This window comes from Symphalangus syndactylus, chromosome 5 (genome assembly GCF_028878055.3).
Source record: "Symphalangus syndactylus isolate Jambi chromosome 5, NHGRI_mSymSyn1-v2.1_pri, whole genome shotgun sequence".
Classification (NCBI taxonomy): domain Eukaryota; kingdom Metazoa; phylum Chordata; class Mammalia; order Primates; family Hylobatidae; genus Symphalangus; species Symphalangus syndactylus.
This window is the reverse complement of record NC_072427.2, coordinates 47,666,231-47,687,565: the sequence shown is the minus strand read 5'-3', so window position 1 is coordinate 47,687,565 and position 21,335 is coordinate 47,666,231. Positions and strand designations below refer to the sequence as shown.

The 21,335-nt window shown below is 37.5% G+C and overlaps 1 protein-coding gene across 2 annotated transcripts in view; it reads right to left on the bottom strand.

Annotated features, from left to right (window-relative positions):
* Positions 1-21,335, bottom strand: part of ADAM10 (ADAM metallopeptidase domain 10) — a 166,650-nt gene that overhangs the window by 51,287 nt on the left and 94,028 nt on the right. The gene's annotated exons all lie outside the window — the stretch shown is intronic.

Genomic DNA, 21,335 nt, shown 5'->3' with positions numbered 1-21,335 from the left:
ATTTAATTTCTGTCCACATCCCACTTCACCCACTAGAATGTAAGTTCTGGAAAGAAGAAATCATCTCTGTTTGATCCTCACTGTAATGCTATCACCTAACACAGACTTGGCAGCAAAGAGTAAATGCTAAGTCTTTCTTTTTTTTTTTTTTTTTTTTTTTTGAGACAAGAGTCTCACTCTGTCGCCCAGGATGGAGTGCAGTGGCACGATCCTGGCTCACTGCAAGCTCCACCTCCCGGGTTCACGCCATTCTCCCGCCTCAGCCTCCGGAGTAGCTGGGACTACAGGCACCCACCACCACAACCGGCTAATTTTGTTTTTGAATTTTCACCGTGTTTTCACTGTGTTAGCCATTGTTTTGAATTTTCACCGTGTTAGCCATTGTTTTGAATTTTCACGTGTTTTCACCATGTTAGCCAAGATGGTCTCGATCTCCTGACCTCGTGATCCACCCGCCTCAGCCTCCCAAAGTGCTAGGATTACAGGCGTGAGTCACCAGACCCGCCAAGTATTTCTTTTGAGAGTCTCGCTCTGTTACCCAGGCTGGAGTGCAGTGGCATGATCATAGCTCAATGCAGCCTTAAACTCCTGGGCTCAAACAATCCTCCCGCCTAAGCTTCCCAAGTAGCTGGGACTACAAGCATGTATCACCATGCCTGGCTAATTTTTTAATTTTTTTGTAGAGACGGAGGTCTTCCTATGGTGCCCAGGCTGGTCATGAGCTCCTGGTCTCAAGTAATCCTCCTGTCTCAGCTTCCCGAAGTACTGGGATTACAGGCACGAGCCACTGTGCCTGGCCTCAATTAAGTATTTCTTCAAAGAATTACCACTGCTATTGAATCCAAAAAGTCAAACATTTGTGAACACCTAAAAGGATTATCTTAAGTATTTTTGATGGCACAGTAATATAGAACCCAAATTGAATTTTAAGTCACAATTTCTTCTTCCTTGACATTTTCTTCTCCCTTAATAATTCCATGTGATACACAAAATGAAAAATTTGTATTATATCGCAAACACACAAAAAAGGATAACTATGTGAAATGATGGAAATGTTTATTTGCTTCACTATAGTAACCATTTTGACTATCTATATGTATCCCATAACGTCATGTAATATACCTGATATATACACAATAAAACTTATTTTTAAAACAATTTGTATTATAGATGGGTACCAATACTACTGAAATAATGTAACATTTGGGGGAACTGTCCCCAAAGCCTACCTTGACTACTATTCTACTCAGGATTTTCATTTAGATGGTCTCCAGGTCTCAGTTTACACAGTTTGTAAATGACTCAAACATTGAGAAGTATTTCAAATCCACGTTATTTGTGAAATGCAGTTTATATTTACAATCATGTTATTCCACATAAAAAAGAATATATCTTAGCTAATGTTGAAGTTTTATATGTGAAAGATTTTCTATTCCAGACCAAAAAAAAAAAAAAACTGGATGATTTGATGTGAAAATTCTATTTAAAGAAAGGTTTTAAATAAGAAATCAGTCTGAAATATGAAAAAGTGTTTCAAGCAGAAAAATTAACATAAAGGTGCTCAAGTTTATTAATCAAGTAGTTCAGATCTCCCATATCTTTACTGGGTTTTACTTTTTGTACAACTGTTCTCTTATTTATCATATGATTTTTCTATTATTCCTTCCGGTTTTGTCAAGTTTTGTCTTATATACTCTGAAGTTATAATATTATGGACATACAAATTAAAGGCTGCTATAATATAATGGAGAACTAAACAGTTTATCATTATGACACATCTATTTTAGTAATGCTTTTTTTTGCCTTAAAATCTACTTTGGCTGATAATAGATATATTTTTGTTAGAGTCATCAAATTTTACATCTTGTACCATTTTACTTTCCATCTTTCTGCATCCTTATATTTTAGGAATAGTTTTTGTAAAACAGTTTGTGGGGTTTTGCTGTTGTTAAATCCAATCCGATATTCTTTATCTTTTAATTGGTGCATTTAATCCATTTACCTTTAATATAATTACAGATATTTTGGGGTGTAAATCTCCAATTTTATTATCTTCTATTTGCCCTGCCTGTTCAATATTCTTCTTTATCTTCTTTCTTGCCTTGTTTTGGATTTTGAATTTTTATTCTATCCATTTCCCCATTAGCTTGTTAGTAATATATTTTACTAATACTTGACTTACCAAAATCAAATATAAATTATAACATTTACTTGTTCCTAGAAAAGAACCTCAGAACACTTAAATTACGTTTTTCCCACTCCAATTTTAACTCCCTCTATACCCACATACACAACATACAAATATATACCACCCTACAAGTCTTTACTATTAGTGCTTTGTAGTATACAGTCAATATTCACTTAAAATTATCTAATGTGTTCTTTATTCAATACTTCAGATACAAGTTAGCATTTGAGCCTGCAATCTTTTCACCAGGAAAAAAACTACTTTCAGTATGTCAGATGGTTATATATTCCATTTGAAACGTGTTAATTTTACTTTTATCTATTTTTCTGAGTACAGCATCCTAGAGGATGGCAGTTTCTCTGTTTCAGCACATCCTACTGTCTTTTGGTTTCAACTACTTCCAATGAGAAGTGAGCTGCCATGTTTACTGTTGCTTCTTTAAGAGTGATTAAACTTTTTCTCACTGGCTGCTTTTAAGATTATATCTTTGGCTTTCAGACTTCTCAAATAATGTGCTATGGTATTGTCTTCACTGTAAAGTATTTATCCTGCCCTAATTACAGGGCTTAATGAATTTGTTGTCTGATATCTCTCTGTTACATTTGAAAAATTCTCAGCCATTACCTGTCCTTACTTGACTCTCCATTTTCCTCCTTCTAGGACATCAATTACATGAGACATATATTAGACCTTCTGAATGTATCATCTATTTCTCTTACGCTCTTTTCTGTATTTTCCATCCTTTTCTTAGCAGTTTGCTCTATTTTCTTATACTATCCAAATCTAAATCCATCAAATTCCTAATTTTTGTTGTTACATTTGTCAATTCTAAATTTCCCATCAAGTTCTTTTGTTAATTTTTAATTTTCTGCTAAAATTTTAAATTTAGTCTTTATGCCTTGAATATATTAAAGTCTGTATCAGATAATTTTCTTATCCAGGTACCATTTCCTTTGTCAGCTGACTCCCCTGTTCTTCCATCGTGTTGTTTTGTTTCTTCATATACTGGTTACATTGAACTGAGTGCCAGGCTATGTATATGTATAACCACAGATTTGATGTGAGGTTGTGACTGACACCTTTCTCAAAAGATTTACTTTCACTTCTGGTAAGCAGAGTTAGGCTTGGTGCACTAGTAATCCTGGATCACCTTAATCCAATCAGGGACTGAGATGTGGTGTGAAACTTTAATCCCTGTGAGGAGAGGCTGAACATTTTATAATTTATACCCTTATTCTTAGGGAGTAGTTCTTCAAGGTCCCAACCAAAAGCTCTTCTGGGCAGATCCTAAACAATATTTTCATCCTCAGCCTCATGAGTCTGCACGGTTCTACTCTCCCTCACAGTCTCTCAGCTACCTCCTCAGAAACTCAAAGACACACCTGGAGAAAAGGCAGAACCAAATACCAGGATTACCATTCTAGGTGTACACTTTTTTCTGAAATCTTGGCCGCATACTACTTCACAGTCATGTTATCTTTCCAATGCCTTCAAACAAATACATACAAATACACAAAACACATATATGGAAATATACATACACATATATTTTTAAAATATTTTTATTTTCAGGCCAGGTTGCTTTATATTAGTTGTACTAATCAGTTGTTCTCTACTTCTTAAAAATAATTCTTTATTAATTTTATACATTGTGAATGCATAAAATTTTATACAAAGTTTATAACTTGTCTTCACTTTAAGGTGTCTTTTATTTTTAATATTCATACAGTGAAATATATTCATCTTTTTTATACTGAAAAGTCTTACGTATTCAAAATGTTTCTCCAGATCAAAATCCAAAATATTTTATAATATCTTTTGTGAAGTGTCTTTTCAAATGTTTTGCCCATTATCTATTAAATTTTTTTATTTTTTATTTTTAAATTTTGTGGGTACATAGGTATATATATTTATGGGGTACATAAGATATATAATACTTTGATAGGAATGCAATGTAAATCACATCATGTTAAATGGGGAGTCCATCCCCTCGAGCATTTATCCTTTTTGTTACAAAAAATACAATTACACTCTTTTAGTTATTTTAAAATGTACAATTTAATTATTATTGACTATAGTTGCCCTGCTGTGCTTTCAAATACTAGGTCTTACTCATTCTTTCTAACATGTTTTTGTGCCCATTAACCATCCCCACTTCCCCACCACTGCTCTAATACTCATTGCACCCTCTGGTAACCATCCTTCTACTCTCTATCTCCATGAGTTCAACTGTTTTAATTTTTAGCTCCTACAAATAAGTGAGAATATGTGAAGTTTGTCTTTCTGTGCCTAGCTTATTGCACTTAACATAATGACCTGCAGTTCCATCTATGTTGTCACAAATTACAGAATCTAATTCTGTTTTATGGCTAAATAGTACTCCATCGTGTATATGTACCACATTTTCTTTATCCATTCATCTATTAACGGACACTTAGGTTGCTTCCAAATCTTGGCTATTGTGAACAGTGCAGCAACAAACATGGGAGCACAGCTATCTCTATGATATATCTCTTCAGGTAGATGTGCAGCATAGTGGGATTGCTGGATTATGGTAGTTCTATTTTTAGTTTTTTGAGGAACCTCCAAACTATTCTCCTTAGTAATTGTACTAATTTGCATTCCCACCAACAGTGTATGAGGGTTTCCTTTTCCCCACATCCTCACCACCATTTGTTATTGCCTGTCTTTTGGATAAAAGCCATTTTTACTGGGGTAAGACAGTATCTCATTGTAATTTTTATTTGCATTTCTCCGAGGATCAATGATTTTGAGCACCTTTTCATATGCGTGTTTGCCATTTGTATGTCTTCTTTTAGGAAATGTCTATTCAGATCTTTTGCCCATTTTGTAATAAGATTATTTTCTATAGAGTTATTTCAGTTCCTTATATATTCTGGTTATTAATCCCTTGTCAGACAAGTAGTGTGCAAATATTTTCTCCCATTCTATGGGTTGTCACTTCACTTTGTTAATTGCATCCTTTGCTGAGCCGAAGCTTTTAACTTGATGTGATCCCATTTGTCCATTTTTGCTTTGGTTGCCTGTGCTTATGGGGTTTTACTCAAGAAATTTTCATCCACATGAAAGTGGGGAGTTTCTTCAATGTTTTCTTGTAGCAGTCTCACAGTTGAGCACTTAAGTCTTAATTCATTTTGATTTGATTTTTGTATACGGTGAGAAATAGAGGTCTAGTTTCATTCCTCTGCATACGGATATCCAGTTTTCCCAGCACCATTTATTGAAGAGATTGTCTTTACCCCAATGTATGTTTTTGGCACCATTGTAAAAAATGCACTGTAGTTGTATCAATTTGTTTCTGAGGTCTCTATTCTGTTCCATGGGTCTGTCTGTTTTCATGCCAGTACCATGCTGTTTGGTTACTATAGCTCTACAGTATAATCTGAAGTCAGGTAATATGATTCCTCCAATTTTGTTCTTTTTGCTCAGGATAGCATTGGTTATTCTGAGTTTCTTCTGGTTCCATAAAACATTTCAAATGGCTTTTTCTATTTCTGTGAAGAATGACAATGGTATTTTGGTAGCAATTGCATTGCTTTTTGTAATATGAACATTTTAACAACACTGATTCTTCCAATGTATGAACATAGAATATCTTTCCATTTTTTTGTGTCCTCTTCGATTTCTTTCATCAGTGTTTTATACTTCTCATTGTAGAGATCTTTTACTTCTTTGGTTAATTCCTAGGTATGTAATTTTATTTGTGGCTATTGCAAATGGGATTGCTTTTCTTTTTCAGACTGTTTGTTGTTGGAAACAACAGTAGAAATGCTACTGATTTTTGTATGTTGATTTTGTATCCTGCAACTTTACTGTATTTGTTTATCAGTTCTAATAGTTTTTTGGTGGAGTCTACGGGTTTTTCCAAATATAAGATTATATCATCTGCAAACAAGGATATTTTGACTTCTTCATTTCCAATTTCGGTGCACTTTATTTCTCTCACTTCTCTGATTGCTCTAGCTGGGACTTCCAGTACTATGTTGGGTAACAGTACTGAAAGAAGGCATCCTTCTTGTGTTCCCAATCTTAGAAAAAAGGCTTTCAGTTTCTGCCCATTCAGTATGATACTAGCTATGGATCCACTTTTATTATGTTGAGATACGTACCTTCTATACGCAATTTTTTGAGCATTTTTATCAGGAAGGGATGTTGAATTTTATCAACTGCTTTTTCAGCATCAGTTGAAATGATCATATAACTTTTGTCCTTCATTCCATTATGATGTATCGCACTGACTGATTTGCATACGTTGAACCATTCTTGCATCTCTGGGATAAATACCACTTAGTCATGATGAATGATCTTTTTAATGAATTGCTAAATGCAGTTTGCTAGTATTTTGTTGATAATTTTTCCATCAATATTCATGAGACATAATGGCCTGTCATTTTCTTTTTTTGCTGCCTTTATCTGGTTTCGGTATCAGAGTAATACTGGCCTCCTAGAATGAGTTTGAAGTTTTCCCTCTTCTATTTTTTGGAATAGTTTCAGTACAGTTGGTATTAGTTATACTTTAAATATTTGGTAGAATTCAACAGTGAAGCCACTGGGTCCCAGTTTTTTCTTTACTGGAAGACTTTTTATTACAGCTTCAATTTCATTACTTGTTATTGGTCTGTTCAGGTTTTGAACATCATGGTTCAATCTTGGTAGGTTGTATGTGTCTAAGAATGTATCCATTTCCTCTACATTTTGCAATTTATTGGCATATAGTTGCTCAAACCCACTAATGATCTTTTGAATTTCATCTATACCACTTGCGATGTCTCCTTTTTCATCTCTGATTTTATTTATTAAGTTCTTTTTTTTCTTAGTCTGACTAAAGGTTTGTCAATTTTATGATTTCAAAAAACAGCTTTTTGTTTCTTTGATCTTTCATACTGTCTTCATTTCTATTTCATTTACTTCTGCTCTGATCTTTATTATTTTCTTCTACTAATTTTGGGTTTGGTTTGCTCTTGCAAAATGCATCGTTAGTGTATTTATTTGAAGTTTTCTTTCTTTCTGGATGCAGGCATTTACAGCTATATAAACTTTCCTCTAAGTACTGCTTTTACTGTATCCTACAGGTTTTGGTATGTTGTGTTTTCTTTGTTTTTTGAGACAGCGTCTCCCTCTGTTGCCCAGGCTGCAGTACAGTGGCACAATCTTTCTCACTGCAACCTCCTCCTCCTGGGTTCAAGCCATCCTCCTGCCTCAGCCTCCCAAGGACCTGGGACTACAGGCATGTACCACCACACCTGGCTAATTTTTAAACTTTTTGTAAAGAAAAGGTCTCACTATAGACCCCAGGCTGGTCTCAAACTCCTGGACTCAAATGATCATTCCACATCAGCTTCCTAAAGTGCTGGAATTATAGACATGAGCCACCACTCCTAGCCATTAAGTTGTGTTTCCATTATCATATGTTTCAAGAAATTTTCCAATTTTCTTTTAAATTTTTTCACTCACCTATTGGTCATTCAGGAGCATATTGTTTACTTTCCATGTGATTGTATAGTTTCAAAGACTCCTTTTGTTATTGATTTCTAGTTCTATTTGAGTGTAGTCAGAGAAGATATCTGATATTATTTCAATTTTTTGAATGTTTGAAGACTTGTTTTATAACCAAAGATATGGTCTATTCTTGAGAATGATCCAGGTGCTGAGGAGAAATAAAAGTGTATTCTGTAGCCATTGGATGAAATGGTCTATAAATACCTATTAGGTCCATTTGTTCTATATTGCAGATGAAGTCTGATGTTTCTTTGTTGATTTGCTGTCTGGAAGGTCTATCCATTGCTGAAAGTGGGGTATTGAAGTCTCCAGCTATTACTGTATTGAAGTCTATCTCTCTCTCTTTAGCTCTAATAATATTTGCTTTATATATCTGGGTGTTCCAGTGTTGGGTGCATATATTTATTAGGTCATTTTTGCACTGTTATAAAGAAATAACTGAGACTGAGTAATTTATCAAGAAAAGATTTTAATTGGCTCATGGTTCTGCAGGCTTTACAGGAAGCATGGTGCTGGCATCCGCTTGGCTTCTAGAGAGGTCTCAGGAAGCTTATAAGCATGGGCAGAAGGTGAAGGGGGAGCAGGCACATGACACGCTGGAAGCAGGAGTAAGCAAGAGTGTCTGTGGGGGGAGATGCCACACACTTCTAAACCACCAAATCTCATGAGAACTCACTATCACAAAAACAGCATCAAGTCATGGAGGACCTGCCCCCATGATCCAAACACCTCCCACCAGGTCCCACCTCCAGCACTGAGGATTACAATTCAACAGAAGGTCTGAGCAGAGACATATATCCAAACTATATTAATATATATTTACAGTTGTTAAATCCTCTTGCTGAATTGATCCCTTTACATACATACATATATATATACACACACATACATAAATATATATACACACACACATACATATATATGTGTGTATGTATATATATATGTGTGTGTGTATATATATGTGTGTGTGTGTATATATATGTGTGTGTGTGTGTGTGTGTGTATATATATATATATATATATATATTTTTTTTTTTTTTTGAGACAGAGTCTTGCTCTGTCACCCAGATTGGAGTGCAGTGGCCCGATCTCAGCTCACTGCAACCTCCACCTCCTGGGTTCAAGTGATTCTCCTGCCTCAGCCTCCCGAGTAGCTGGGATTACAGATGCCCACCACTACACCCAGCTAATTTTTGTATTTTTAATAGAGACAGGATTTCGCCATGTTGGCCAGGCTGGTCTTAAACTCCTGGCCTCAGGTGATCCGCCCACCTCAGCCTCCCAAACTGCTGAGATTACAGGCGTGAGGTACCAGGCCTGGCCCCCTTTGTAATTATATAGTCACTGCCTTTGTCTCTTACAGTTTTTGTCCTGAAATCTATTTTGACTGATACAAGTATAGCTACTCCTGCTCTTCTGGTTTCCACTGGGATGGAATATCTTTTTCCACCATTTTATTTTCAGTCTATGTGTATCTTTACAGGTGAAATGTGTTTCTTGTATGCAATAGATCATTGGATCTTCAGGGTTTTTTAATCCATTTAACTACTCTATGTCTTTTGATTAGAGAGTTTGGTCCATTGACATTCAATGTTATTACTGATAAGTAAGGACTTACTCCTGCCACTTTGTTATTTGTTTTCTGGTTGTTTTGCGGCCTTCTCTTCCTTCTTTCCTTCCTGTCTTCCCTCTAGTGAAGCTGATTTTCTCCGGTGGTATGATTTAATTTTTTGCTTTTTATTTTTTGTGTATCTATCATATGTTTTTTGATCTGAAGTTACCATGAGGCTTGCAAATACTATCTTACAATCCTTATTTTAAACTGATGACAACAGTGATTGCATAAATAAGGAAGCAAAAAGAAGACTAATAAAAACTTTACACTTTAACTTTGTCCCCCTGCTTTTTAACCTTGTTTCTATTCATGCCTTGTTGTAGTGTCTATATCCTGAAAAGTTATTTTATCAGTTCATCATTTAGTCTTTCTACTCAAGATGAGTAATTTATATACCATAATCACAGATACACAATATTCTGTGTACTTATTATTACCAATGAGTTTTGTACCATCATATAATTTCTTATTGCTCATTCACATCCTTTTCTTTCTGACTGAAGAACTCTATTTAGCACTTCTTGTAGGACAAGTCTGGTGTTGATAAAATCCATCTGTTTTTGTTTCTCTGGGAAAGTCTTTCTCCTTTGTGTTTGAAGGCTATTTCCCTGAATATATGGCTATAGGATAAAAAATTTTTTCCTTCAGCACTTTAAACACGTCATGCCACTCTCTCCTGGCATGTAAAATTTCTACTGAAAAGCCTTCTGCCAAATCTATTAGAGCTCCATTGTAGGTTATTTGTTTCTTTTTTCTTGCTGCTTTTAGGATCTTTTCTTTATGGCCTTTGCTGGTTTGATTATTAAATGCCTTGAGTTAGTCTTCATTGGGTTAAATATGCTTGGTGCTTCATAACCTTCTTACACTTGAATGTTGATATCTTTTTCTAGGTTTGAGAAGTGCTCTGGTATTATCCCTTTGAATAAACTTTTTACCCCTATCTCTTTCTCTATCTCCTCTTTAAGGACCTAATTCTTATGTTTGCCCTTTTGAGGCTATTTCCTAGATATTATAGGGGTTCTTCATTCTTTTAGAGTATTCCTTTTCTTTTTTGTCTCCTCTGACTTTATATTTTCAAATAGCCTGTCTTCAAGCTCACTAATTCTTCTATTTTATCAATTCTGTTACTAAGAGACTCTGACGCACTCTTCAGTATGTCAAGTGCATTTTTCAACTCTAGAATTTCTGCTTGATTCTTTTTAATTATTTCAATTTGTTTTTTAAATTTATCTGATAGTATTCTGAATTCCTTCTCTGTGTTATCATGAATTTCTTTGAGTTTCCTCAGAACAGCTATTTTTAATTCTCTGTCTGAAATTATTTAGTTTCTTATTTAGTTTCCTAGTGCCTTTATTTAGTGCCTTATTTAGTTTCTTTGGTGATGTCATGTTTTCCTGGATGGTCTGGACGCTTGTGGATGTTGGTTCACGTCTGGCCATTGAAGAGTTAGGTATTTACTGTAGTCCTCACAGTCTGGGGCTTATTTGTGCCTATCCTTCTTGGAAAGGCTTTCCAGGTGCACTGTCCATTTTTTAATTGGGGTTTGTGCTTTTTTTTTTCTTAACTGAGTTATAACAGTTCTTTACTATTCTGGAAAAAAGCCTTTTATCAGAGATATTGTGGACATTTTCTCAGTCTGTGGCTTGTTTTCATATTTTTCTTAACTATATTTTTTGAGGCAAGGTTTTTCATTTTGATGAAGTCAGTTTATACATGTTTTTCATAGGGAATTTTTATGCCTTGAGAAATTGTTATCGAAAGTCACAAAAATTTCTCCTATGTTTTTTCCTAGTTTTAGTTTTAGCTTTGGCATATAGGTCTATTTTCCATTTTGAGTTAATTTTTGTATAAGGTGTGAAGTATAGGTGAATCTCAATTTTTTTTATATGGATATCCAATTGTTCCAGTACCATTTGTTGAAAAGACTGTTCTTTCCTCTTTTAAATTACCTTGTGACTTTTGCAAAAATCAACTGACCATGTGGACTCTCTATGTTGCTACATTTACCTGTATGTTTACCCTTAGGTCAAGATGACACTATCTTGATTACTGTAACTTTATACTAAGTCTTAAAAACCAAATACTATTAAATCTCCCATCCTTGTTCTTTTTTGAAAATTGTTTTGTCTGTTCTAGACCTTTTACCTTTCAGTATAACTTTTAGAATCAGTTTGTCAATTACTAGATAAATGTCCACTGGAAGTCTTCATACTGACTGCACTGAATCTGCAGAACAATTTGGGGAGAACTGACATATTAACATTGAGGATTCCAACCACAAACAAAGTTTATTTCTCAATTTATTTAATCTTTAATTTTTCTTGGCAATGTTTTCTAGTTTTTCATGTACACATCTTGCACATATTTTGTTAAATTTATTCTACATATTTTATATTTTGATGCTACTTTAATTTTTTTCATTTTCTAAATATTCATTGCCAGTATATAAAATACGACTGTTTATACCAAATTTTAGCCTATGTCCTTGATAAGTCTGCTTATTGATTCTAGTAACTTTTTCTAGGTATACTCTTGTATTACCTTTAACTACTTCCTTTATAATCTGTATGCCTTTCATTTATTTTTCTTGCCTTATTATGGTGGCTAGGACTTTGAGTACAACGCTGAGTAGAAGTTTTTATTCCTTGGCTGGGCACAGTGGGCTCACACCTGTAATCCCGGCACTTTGGGAGGCCGAAGTGGGCAGATCATGAGTTCAAAAGTTCAAGACCAGCCTGACCAACATGGTGAAACCCCATCTTTACTAAAAATACAAAAATTAGGCGTGCGTGGTGGTGTGCACCTGTAATCCCAGCTACTCAGGAAGCTGAGGCAGGAGAATCACTTGAACCCGGGAGGTGGAGGTTGCAGTGGGCCGAGATCACGCCACTGCACTCCAGCCTCGGCGACAGAGCGAGACTCCGCCTCAAAAAAAAAAAAAAAAAAGCTTTCATTCCTGGTCTCAAAGGAAAAGGACTTAGTCTCTCACTTTTAAGCATGGTATCAGCTGTAGGTTTTTTATAAAAGCTCTTACTAGCCTAAGAAAGCTTCCTTCTATTTTTAGTTTGCCATGTGTTGAGTGCTGAAATTTGGCAATGCTTTTTTACTAGTCTACTGAGATAATCAGAGGGGTTTCATCCTTTATCATGTTTATGTGGTAGATTACACAAATTTTCCAATGTTAATCTATTTTGCATTTCTGGTATAAACTTCATTTGAGCATAATGTGTTTTTTTAATATATTGCTGGATTTCACTTGCTAATATTTTAAGAAATTTTACTTTTACATTTCTGAGGAATATTGGCCTGTAGCTTAGTTTTCTTGTAATGTCTCTGTTTGGTATGACTATCAAAGTAACACTGGCCTCATAAAAATGTGCTATGAAGTTTTCTCTTTCTTTTTTTGAGACAGAGTCTCGCTCTGTCACCCAGGCTGGAGTGCAGTGGTGCAATCTCGGCTCACTGCAAGCTCTGCCTCCCGGGTTCATGCCATTCTCCCACCTCAGCCTCCCCAGCAGCTGGGACTACAGGCGCCCGCCACCACACCCAGCTAATTTTGGTTCTGGATTTTTAGTAGAGACAGGGTTTCACTGTGTTAGGAAGGTCTCGATCTCCTGACCTTGTGATCCGCCTGCCTCAGCCTCCCAAAGTGCTGGGATTACAGGTGTGAGCCAACATGCCTGACCGTTTTCTCTTTATTTTCTTAAGGACTTTAAGACTGTCCTTAAGGATAAACTCTGAGAATACAGATCCATAAATTAATTCATAGCATAATTAACTAAACCCAATTTCTTTTCCATCATTTTATGACCCAAATCCAAAATAATGAGCTATTTTCTTTTCTTTCCTTTTTTTTTTTTTTTGAGACAGAGTCTCGCTCTGTCGCCCGGGCTGGAGTGCAGTGGCGCAATCTCGGCTCACTGCAAGCTCCGCCTCCCGGGTTCACGCCATTCTCCTGCCTCAGCCTCCGAGTAGCTGGGACTACAGGTGCCCGCCACCGCGCCCGGCTAATTTTTTGTATTTTTTTAGTAGAGACGGGGTTTCACCGTGGTCTCGATCTCCTGACCTCGTGATCCGCCCGCCGCGGCCTCCCAAAGTGCTGGGATTACAAGCGTGAGCCACCGCGCCCGGCCTTCTTTCCTTTTTTTAATTTTTTTTTTTAAATAGGGTCTCACTCTGCAACCTGGGCTGGAGTACACTGGCACAATCAATCATGGCTCACTGCAGTCTCAACGTTCTACATTCAAGCAATTCTCCTACTTCAGCATCCTGACAAGCTGGGACTACAAGAGTGAACCATCTCACCTGCTCTTTAAATGTTAAAACTGTGTCTTTTCATTTAAATTGCATTTCTTTTACACTCATTTGGTCTTTTTTTTTTAATCACTCTAACCATCTCAGTTTCTTAATTAATGTGCTTAGTCCATTTATTTATTTATTTATTTATTTATTTATTATACTTTAGGGTTTTAGGGTACATGTGCACAATGTGCAGGTTTGTTACATATGCATCCATGTGCCATGTTGATTTCCTGCACCCATTAACTTGTCATTTAGCATTAGGTGTATCTCCTAATGCTGTCCCTCCCCCCTCCCCCCACCCCACAACAGTCCCCGGAGTGTGATGTTCCCCTTCCTGTGTCCATGAGTTCTCATTGTTCAATTCCCACCTATGAGTGAGAACATGCGGTGTTTGGTTTTTTGTCCTTGCGATAGTTTACTGAGAATGTTTTCCAGTTTCATCCATGTCCCTACAAAGGACACGAACTCATCATTTTTTATGGCTGCATAGTATTCCATGGTGTATATGTGCCACATTTTCTTAATCCAGTCTATTGTTGTTGTACATTTGGGTTGGTTCCAACTCTTTGCTATTGTGAATAGTGCCGCAATAAACATACGTGTGCATGTGTCTTTATAGCAGCATGATTTACAGTCCTTTGGGTATATACCCAGTAATGGGATGGCTGGGTCAAATGGTATTTCTAGTTCGAGATCCCTGAGGAATCGCCACACTGACTTCCACAATGGTTGAACTAGTTTACAGTCCCACCAACAGTGTAAAAGTGTTCCTATTTCTCCACATCCTCTCCAGCACCTGTTGTTTCCTGATTTTTTAATGATGGCCATTCTAACTGGTGTGAGATGGTATCTCACTTTGGTTTTGATTTGCATTTCTCTGATGGCCAGTGATGATGAGCATTTCTTCATGTGTTTTTTTGGCTGCATAAATGTCTTCTTTTGAGAGGTGTCTGTTCATGTCCTTTGCCCACTTTTTGATGGGGTTGTTTGTTTTTTTCTTGTAAATTTGTTTGAGTTCATTGTAGATTCTGGATATTAGCCCTTTGTCAGATGAGTAGGTTGCAAAAATTTTCTCCCATCCTGTAGGTTGCCTGTTCACTCTGATGGTAGTTTCTTTTGCTGTGCAGAAGCTCTTTAGTTTAATGAGATCCCAATTGTCAATTTTGGCTTTTGTTGCCATTGCTTTTGGTGTTTTAGACATGAACTCCTTGCCCACGCCTATGTCCTGAATGGTATTGCCTAGGTTTTCTTGTAGGATTTTAATGGTTTTAGGTCTAACATTTAAGTCTTTAATCCATCTTGAATTAATTTTTGTATAAGGTGTAAGGAAGGGATCCAGTTGCAGCTTTCTACATATGGCTAGCCAGTTTTCCCAGCACCATTTATTAAATAGGGAATCCTTTCCCCATTTCTTGTTTTTGTCAGGTTTGTCAAAGATCAGATAGTTGTAGATATGCGGCATCATTTCTGAGGGCTCTGTTCTGTTCCATTGATCTATGTCTCTGTTGTGGTACCAGTACCATGCTGTTTTGGTTACTGTAGCCTTGTAGTATAGTTTAAAGTCAGGTAGCGTGATGCCTCCAGCTTTGTTCTTTTGGCTTAGGATTGACTTGGCGATGCGGGCTCTTTTTTGGTTCCATATGAACTTTAAAGTAGTTTTTTCCAATTCTGTGAAGAAAGTCATTGGTAGCTTGATGGGGATGGCATTGAATCTATAAATTACCTTGGGCAGTATGGCCATTTTCACGATATTGATTCTTCCAACCCATGAGCATGGAATGTTCTTCCATTTGTTTGTATCCTCTTTTATTTCATTGAGCAGTGGTTTGTAGTTCTCCTTGAAGAGGTCCTTCACATCCCTTGTAAGTTGGATTCCTAGGTATTTGATTCTCTTTGAAGCAATTGTGAATGGGAGTTCACTCATGATTTGGCTCTCTGTTTGTCTGTTATTGGTGTACAAGAATGCTTGTGATTTTTGTACATTAATTTTGTATCCTGAGACTTTGCTGAAGTTGCTAATCAGCTTAAGGAGATTTTGGGCTGAGACAATGGGGTTTTCTAGATATACAATCATGTCATCTGCAAACAGGGACAATTTGACTTCCTCTTTTCCTAATTGAATACCCTTTATTTCCTTCTCCTGCCTGATTGCTCTGGCCAGAACTTCCAGCACTATGTTGAATAGGAGCGGTGAGAGAGGGCATCCCTGTCTTGTGCCAGTTTTCAGAGGGAATGCTTCCAGTTTTTGCCTATTCAGTATGATATTGGCTGTGGGTTTGTCATAGATAGCTCTTACTATTTTGAGATACGTCCCATCAATACCTAATTTATTGAGAGTTTTTAGCATGAAGGGTTGTTGAATTTTGTGAAAGGCCTTTTCTGCATCTGTTGAGATAATCATGTGGTTTTTGTCTTTGGTTCTGTTTATATGCTGGATTACATTTACTGATTTGCGTATGTTGAACCAGCCTTGCATCCCAGGGATGAAGCCCACTTGATCATGGTGGATAAGCTTTTTGATGTGCTGCTGGATTCGGTTTGCCAGTATTTTATTGAGGATTTTTGCATCAATGTTCATCAAGGATATTGGTCTGAAATTCTCTTTTTTGGTTATGTCTCTGCCAGGTTTTGGTATCAGGACGATGCTGGCTTCGTAAAATGTGTTAGGGAGGATTCCCTCTTTTTCTATCGATTGGAATAGTTTCAGAAGGAATGGTACCAGTTCCTCCTTGTACCTCTGGTAGAATTCAGCTGTGAATCCATCAGGTCCTGGACTCTTTTTGGTTGGTAAGCTATTGATTATTGCCACAATTTCAGAACCTGTTATTGGTGTATTCAGAGATTCAACTTCTTCCTGGTTTAGTCTTGGGAGGGTGTATTTGTCGAGGAATTTATCCATTTCTTCTAGATTTTCTAGTTTATTTGCATAGAGGTGTTTGTAGTATTCTCTGATGGTAGATTGTATTTCTGTGGGATCGGTGGTGATATCCCCTTTTTCGTTTTTTATTGCATCTATTTGATTCTTCTCTCTTTTCTTCTTTACTAGTCTTGCTAGCGGTCCATCAATTTTGTTGACCTTTTCAAAAAACCAGCTCCTGGATTCATTAATTTTTTGAAGGGTTTTTTGTGTCTCTATTTCCTTCAGTTCTGCTCTGATTTTAGTTATTTCTAGCCTTCTGCTAGCTTTTGAATGTGTTTGCTCTTGCTTTTCTAGTTCTTTTAATTGTGATGTTAGGGTGTCAATTTTGGATCTTTCCTGCTTTCTCTTGTGGGCATTTAGTGCTATAAATTTCCCTCTACACACAGCTTTGAACGTGTCCCAGAGATTCTGGTATGTTGTGTCTTTGTTCTCGTTGGTTTCAAAGAACATCTTTATTTCTGCCTTCATTTCATTATGTACCCAATAGTCATTCAGGAGCAGGTTGTTCAGTTTCCATGTAGTTGAGCGGTTTTGAGTGAGTTTCTTTTTTTTTTTTTGAGTGAGTTTCTTAATCCTGAGTTCTAGTTTGATTGCACTGTGGTCTGAGAGACAGTTTGTTATAATTTCTGTTCTTTTACATTTGCTAAGGAGAGCTTTACTTCCGACTATGTGGTCAATTTTGGAATAGGTGTGGTGTGGTGCTGAAAAAAATGTATATTCTGTTGACTTGGGGTGGAGAGTTCTGTAGATGTCTATTAGGTCCACTTTATGTAGAGCTGAGTTCAATTCCTGGATATCCTTGTTAACTTTCTGTCTCATTGATCTGTCTAATGTTGACAGTGGGGTGTTAAAATCTCCCATTATTATTGTGTAGGAGTTTAAGTCCCTTTGTAGGTCACTGAGGACTTGCTTTATGAATCTGGGTGCTCCTGTGTTGGGTGCATATATATTTAGGATAGTTAGCTCTTCTTGTTGAATTGATCCCTTTACCATTATGTAATGGCCTTCTTTGTCTCTTTTGATCTTTGTTGGTTTAAAGTCTATTTTATCAGAGACTAGGATTACAACCCCTGCCTTTTTTTGTTTTCCATTTGCTTGATAGATCTTCCTCCATCCCTTTATTTTGAGTCTATGTGTGTCTCTGCACATGAGATGGGTTTCCTGAATACAGCACACTGATGGGTCCTGACTCCTTATCCAGTTTGCCAGTCTGTGTGTCTTTTGATTGGAGCATTTAGCCCATTTACATTTAACGTTAATATTGTTATGTGTGAATCTGATCCTGTCATTATGATGTTAGTTGGTTATTTTGCTCGTTAGTTGCTATAATTTCTTCCTAGCCTCGATGGTCTTTACAATTTGGCGTGTTTTTGCAGTGGCTGGTACCGGTTGTTCCTTTCCATGTTTAGTGCTTCCTTCAGGAGCTCTTTTAGGGCAGGCCTAGGGGTGACAAAATCACTCAGCGTTTGCTTGTCTGTAAAGTATTTTATTTCTCCCTCACTTATGAAGCTTAGTTTGGCGGGATAGGAAATTCTGGGTTGAAAATTCTTTTCTTTAAGAATGTTGAATATCGGCCCCCACTCTCTTCTGGCTTGTAGAGTTTCTGCTGAGAGATCAGCTGTTAGTCTGATGGGCTTCCCTTTGTGGGTAACCCCACCTTTCTCTCTGGCTGCCCTTAACATTTTTTCCTTCATTTCAATTTTGGTGAATCTGACAATTATGTGTCTTGGAGTTGCCCTTCTCGAGGAGTATCTTTGTGGCGTTCTCTGTATTTCCTGAATCTGAATGCTGGCCTGCCTTGCTAGATTGGGGAAGTTCTCCTGGATAATATCTTGCAGAGTGTTTTCCAACTTGGTTCCATTCTCCCCATCATTTTCAGGTACACCAATCAGACGTAGGTTTGGTCTTTTCACATAGTCCCAAATTTCTTGGAGGCTTTGTTCATTTCTTTTTATTCTTTTTTCTCTAAACTTCCCTTCTCTCTTCATTTCATTCATTTCATCTTCCATCAGCGATACCCTTTCTTCCAGTTGATCGCATCTGCTACTGAGGCTTCTGCAATCTTCGCGTAGTTCTCGAAACTTGGCTTTCAGCTCCATCAGCTCCTTTAAGCCCTTCTCTCCATTGGTTATTCTAGTTATCCATTCTTCTAATATTTTTTCAAAGTTTTTAACTTCTTTGCTATTGTTTTGAATTTCCTCTCGTAGCTCAGAGTAGTTTGATCGTCTGAAGCCTTCTTCTCTCAACTCGTCAAAGTCATCCTCCATCCAGCTTTGTTCCGTTGCTGGTGAGGAACTGCGTTCCTTTGGAGGAGGAGAGGTGCTCTGATTTTAGAGTTTCCAGTTTTTTTGCTCTGTTTTTTCCCCATCTTTGTGGTTTTATCTACTTTTTGTCTTTGATGATGGTGATGTACAGATGGGTTTTTGGTGTGGATGTCCTTTCTGTTTGTTAGTTTTCCTTCTACCAGACAGGACCCTCAGCTGCAGGTCTGTTGGAGCTTACTAGAGGTCCACTCCAGACCCTATTTGGCTGGGTGTCAGCAGCGGTGGCTGCAGAACAGCGGATTTTCGTGAGACCACATATTCAGCTGTCTGATAGTTCCTCTGAAAGTTTTGTCTCAGAGGAGTACCCGGCTGAATGAGGTGTCAGTCTGTCCCTACTGGGGGGGTGCCTCCCAGTTAGGCTGCTCAGGGGTGAGGGACCCACTTTAGGAGGCAGTCTGTCCGTTCTCAGATCTCCAGCTGCGTGCTGGGAGAACCACTACTCTCTTCAAAGCTGTCAGTCAGACAGGGACATTTAAGGCTGTGGAGGTTCTTGCTGAGTTTTTGTTTGTCTGTGCCCTGCCCCCAGAGGTGGAGCCTACAGAGGCAGGCAGGCCTCCTTGAGCTGTGGTGGGCTCCACCCAGCTCGAGCTTCCTGGCTGCTTTGTTTACCTAAGCAAGCCTGGGCAATGGCGGGCACCCCTCCCCCAGCCTCGCTGCCGCCTTGCAGCTTGATCTCAGACTGCTGTGCTAGCAATCAGCGAGACTCCGTGGGCATAGGACCCTCCGAGCCAGGTGCGGGACACAATCTCCGTTTTCCAGGCCCATTGGAAAAGCGCAGTATTAGGATGGGACTGACCCGATATTCCAGGTGCCGTCTGTTTCCCCTTTCTTTGACTAGGAAAGGGAACTCCCTGACCCCTTGCGCTTCCCGAGTGAGGCAATGCCTCGCTCTGCTTCGGCTCGCGCACAGTGCGCTTCAGCTTCACCGACTGTCCTGCACCCACAGTTAGGCACTCCCTAGTGAGATGAAACCGGTACCTCAAGCAGAAATGCAGAAATCACCCGTCTTCTGTGTCGCTGGGGCTGGGAGCTGGAGACCGGAGCTGTTCCTATTTGGCCATCTTGGCTCCACCCCCCATTTATTTTTTTTTAATTAAAAAAAATAGAGACAGAGTCTCGCTATGTTGGCCAGGTTGGTCTTGAACTCTTGGCCTCAAGCAATCTTCACACCTCAACAGTCCATTTATATTTAATGCAGTCGTCAATATGGTTAGATTTAAACTTACCATCTTGCTATTTATTTTCTATTTGTCCCATCTGGTTTTTTTTCCTTTTTCTCTTCTTCCTAACTTCTCTTAACTGTTTTTAATTACATTTGATTTATTTTATTAACCTGTTAAATTATTTCCTCTTCTTTTTTCAATGGTTGCTCCAGGGCAGAGGAAATTCCTGCAAACTTTTTCTGAAAAGGCCTAATAGTAAACATTTAGACTTTTGAACAACATGTAGTTGTTCTCTATCACAACTATTCAATTCTGCCACTATAATGTAAAAGCAGTCACAGACAACCTATCAATGAATAGGTGTGGCTGTGTTCTAATAAAACTTTACTTACAAAAGCAAACATCTGACCCACAGGCTGTAGTTTGCTGACCCCAGCTCTACGGTTTACAATACCCATCTTTATCACGGCACAGTTTACCTGCCAAAATTACACCACTTCACAAATTGTTTAAGAAACATACTTCTATTCTTCTTTCTCTTGTCCTTTGCACTACTGTCATAAATTTTGATTCTCTGTGTATTACAAAATCCACTATACCTTATTATTTTGACTTAGGTAATAATCTCCTGAAGATTTTTTTAAATGAGAAAAAAAACTGCTTAATATTTATCTATATAGTTACTATTTTATGTTCTTCACTCTTCTGTGTATATCTGAGTTTCCATCTGGTATCTTTTTCTACCTGAAGAACTTCCTTTAATGTTTCTTACAGTGTACGTCACCTAGACACAAATTCTCTCAATTTTCATTTAAAAAGATCTTTAATTTGCCCTTGTTTTTGAAAATTATTTTCTCTGAATATAGAATCCTAGTTTGGCAGGTTTTCTTTCAACACTTTGAAGATGTTATTCTACGTCTTCCAGTTTGCACTGTGTGATGAGAAGTCACCAGTTATACTTATCTTTGTTCCCCTGTATGTAAATGTATCTCCTTTTCTGTGGCTGCTTTTATGGTTTTTTATGATTTTCCGGTGTTTGCAATAATTTAATTGTAATATACCCTGGTATGGTTTTGTGTTTATCCTGCACGTGTTTCATTGAGTTTCTTGGGCCATGAATTGAAATTTTTCCTCGTATCTGAAAAATTCAGAGGCATTAATTTTTAAATAATTTTTTCTGCATCTCTTCCCTCGGATGTCAATTATTTTCCCTCTGTGCTTTGATATGGATACTGTCTATTGTTTTATTTTCCTTTACTCAAGTATACTCATATTGAGTTCTGCAGTAATTAATTTTCTTTTA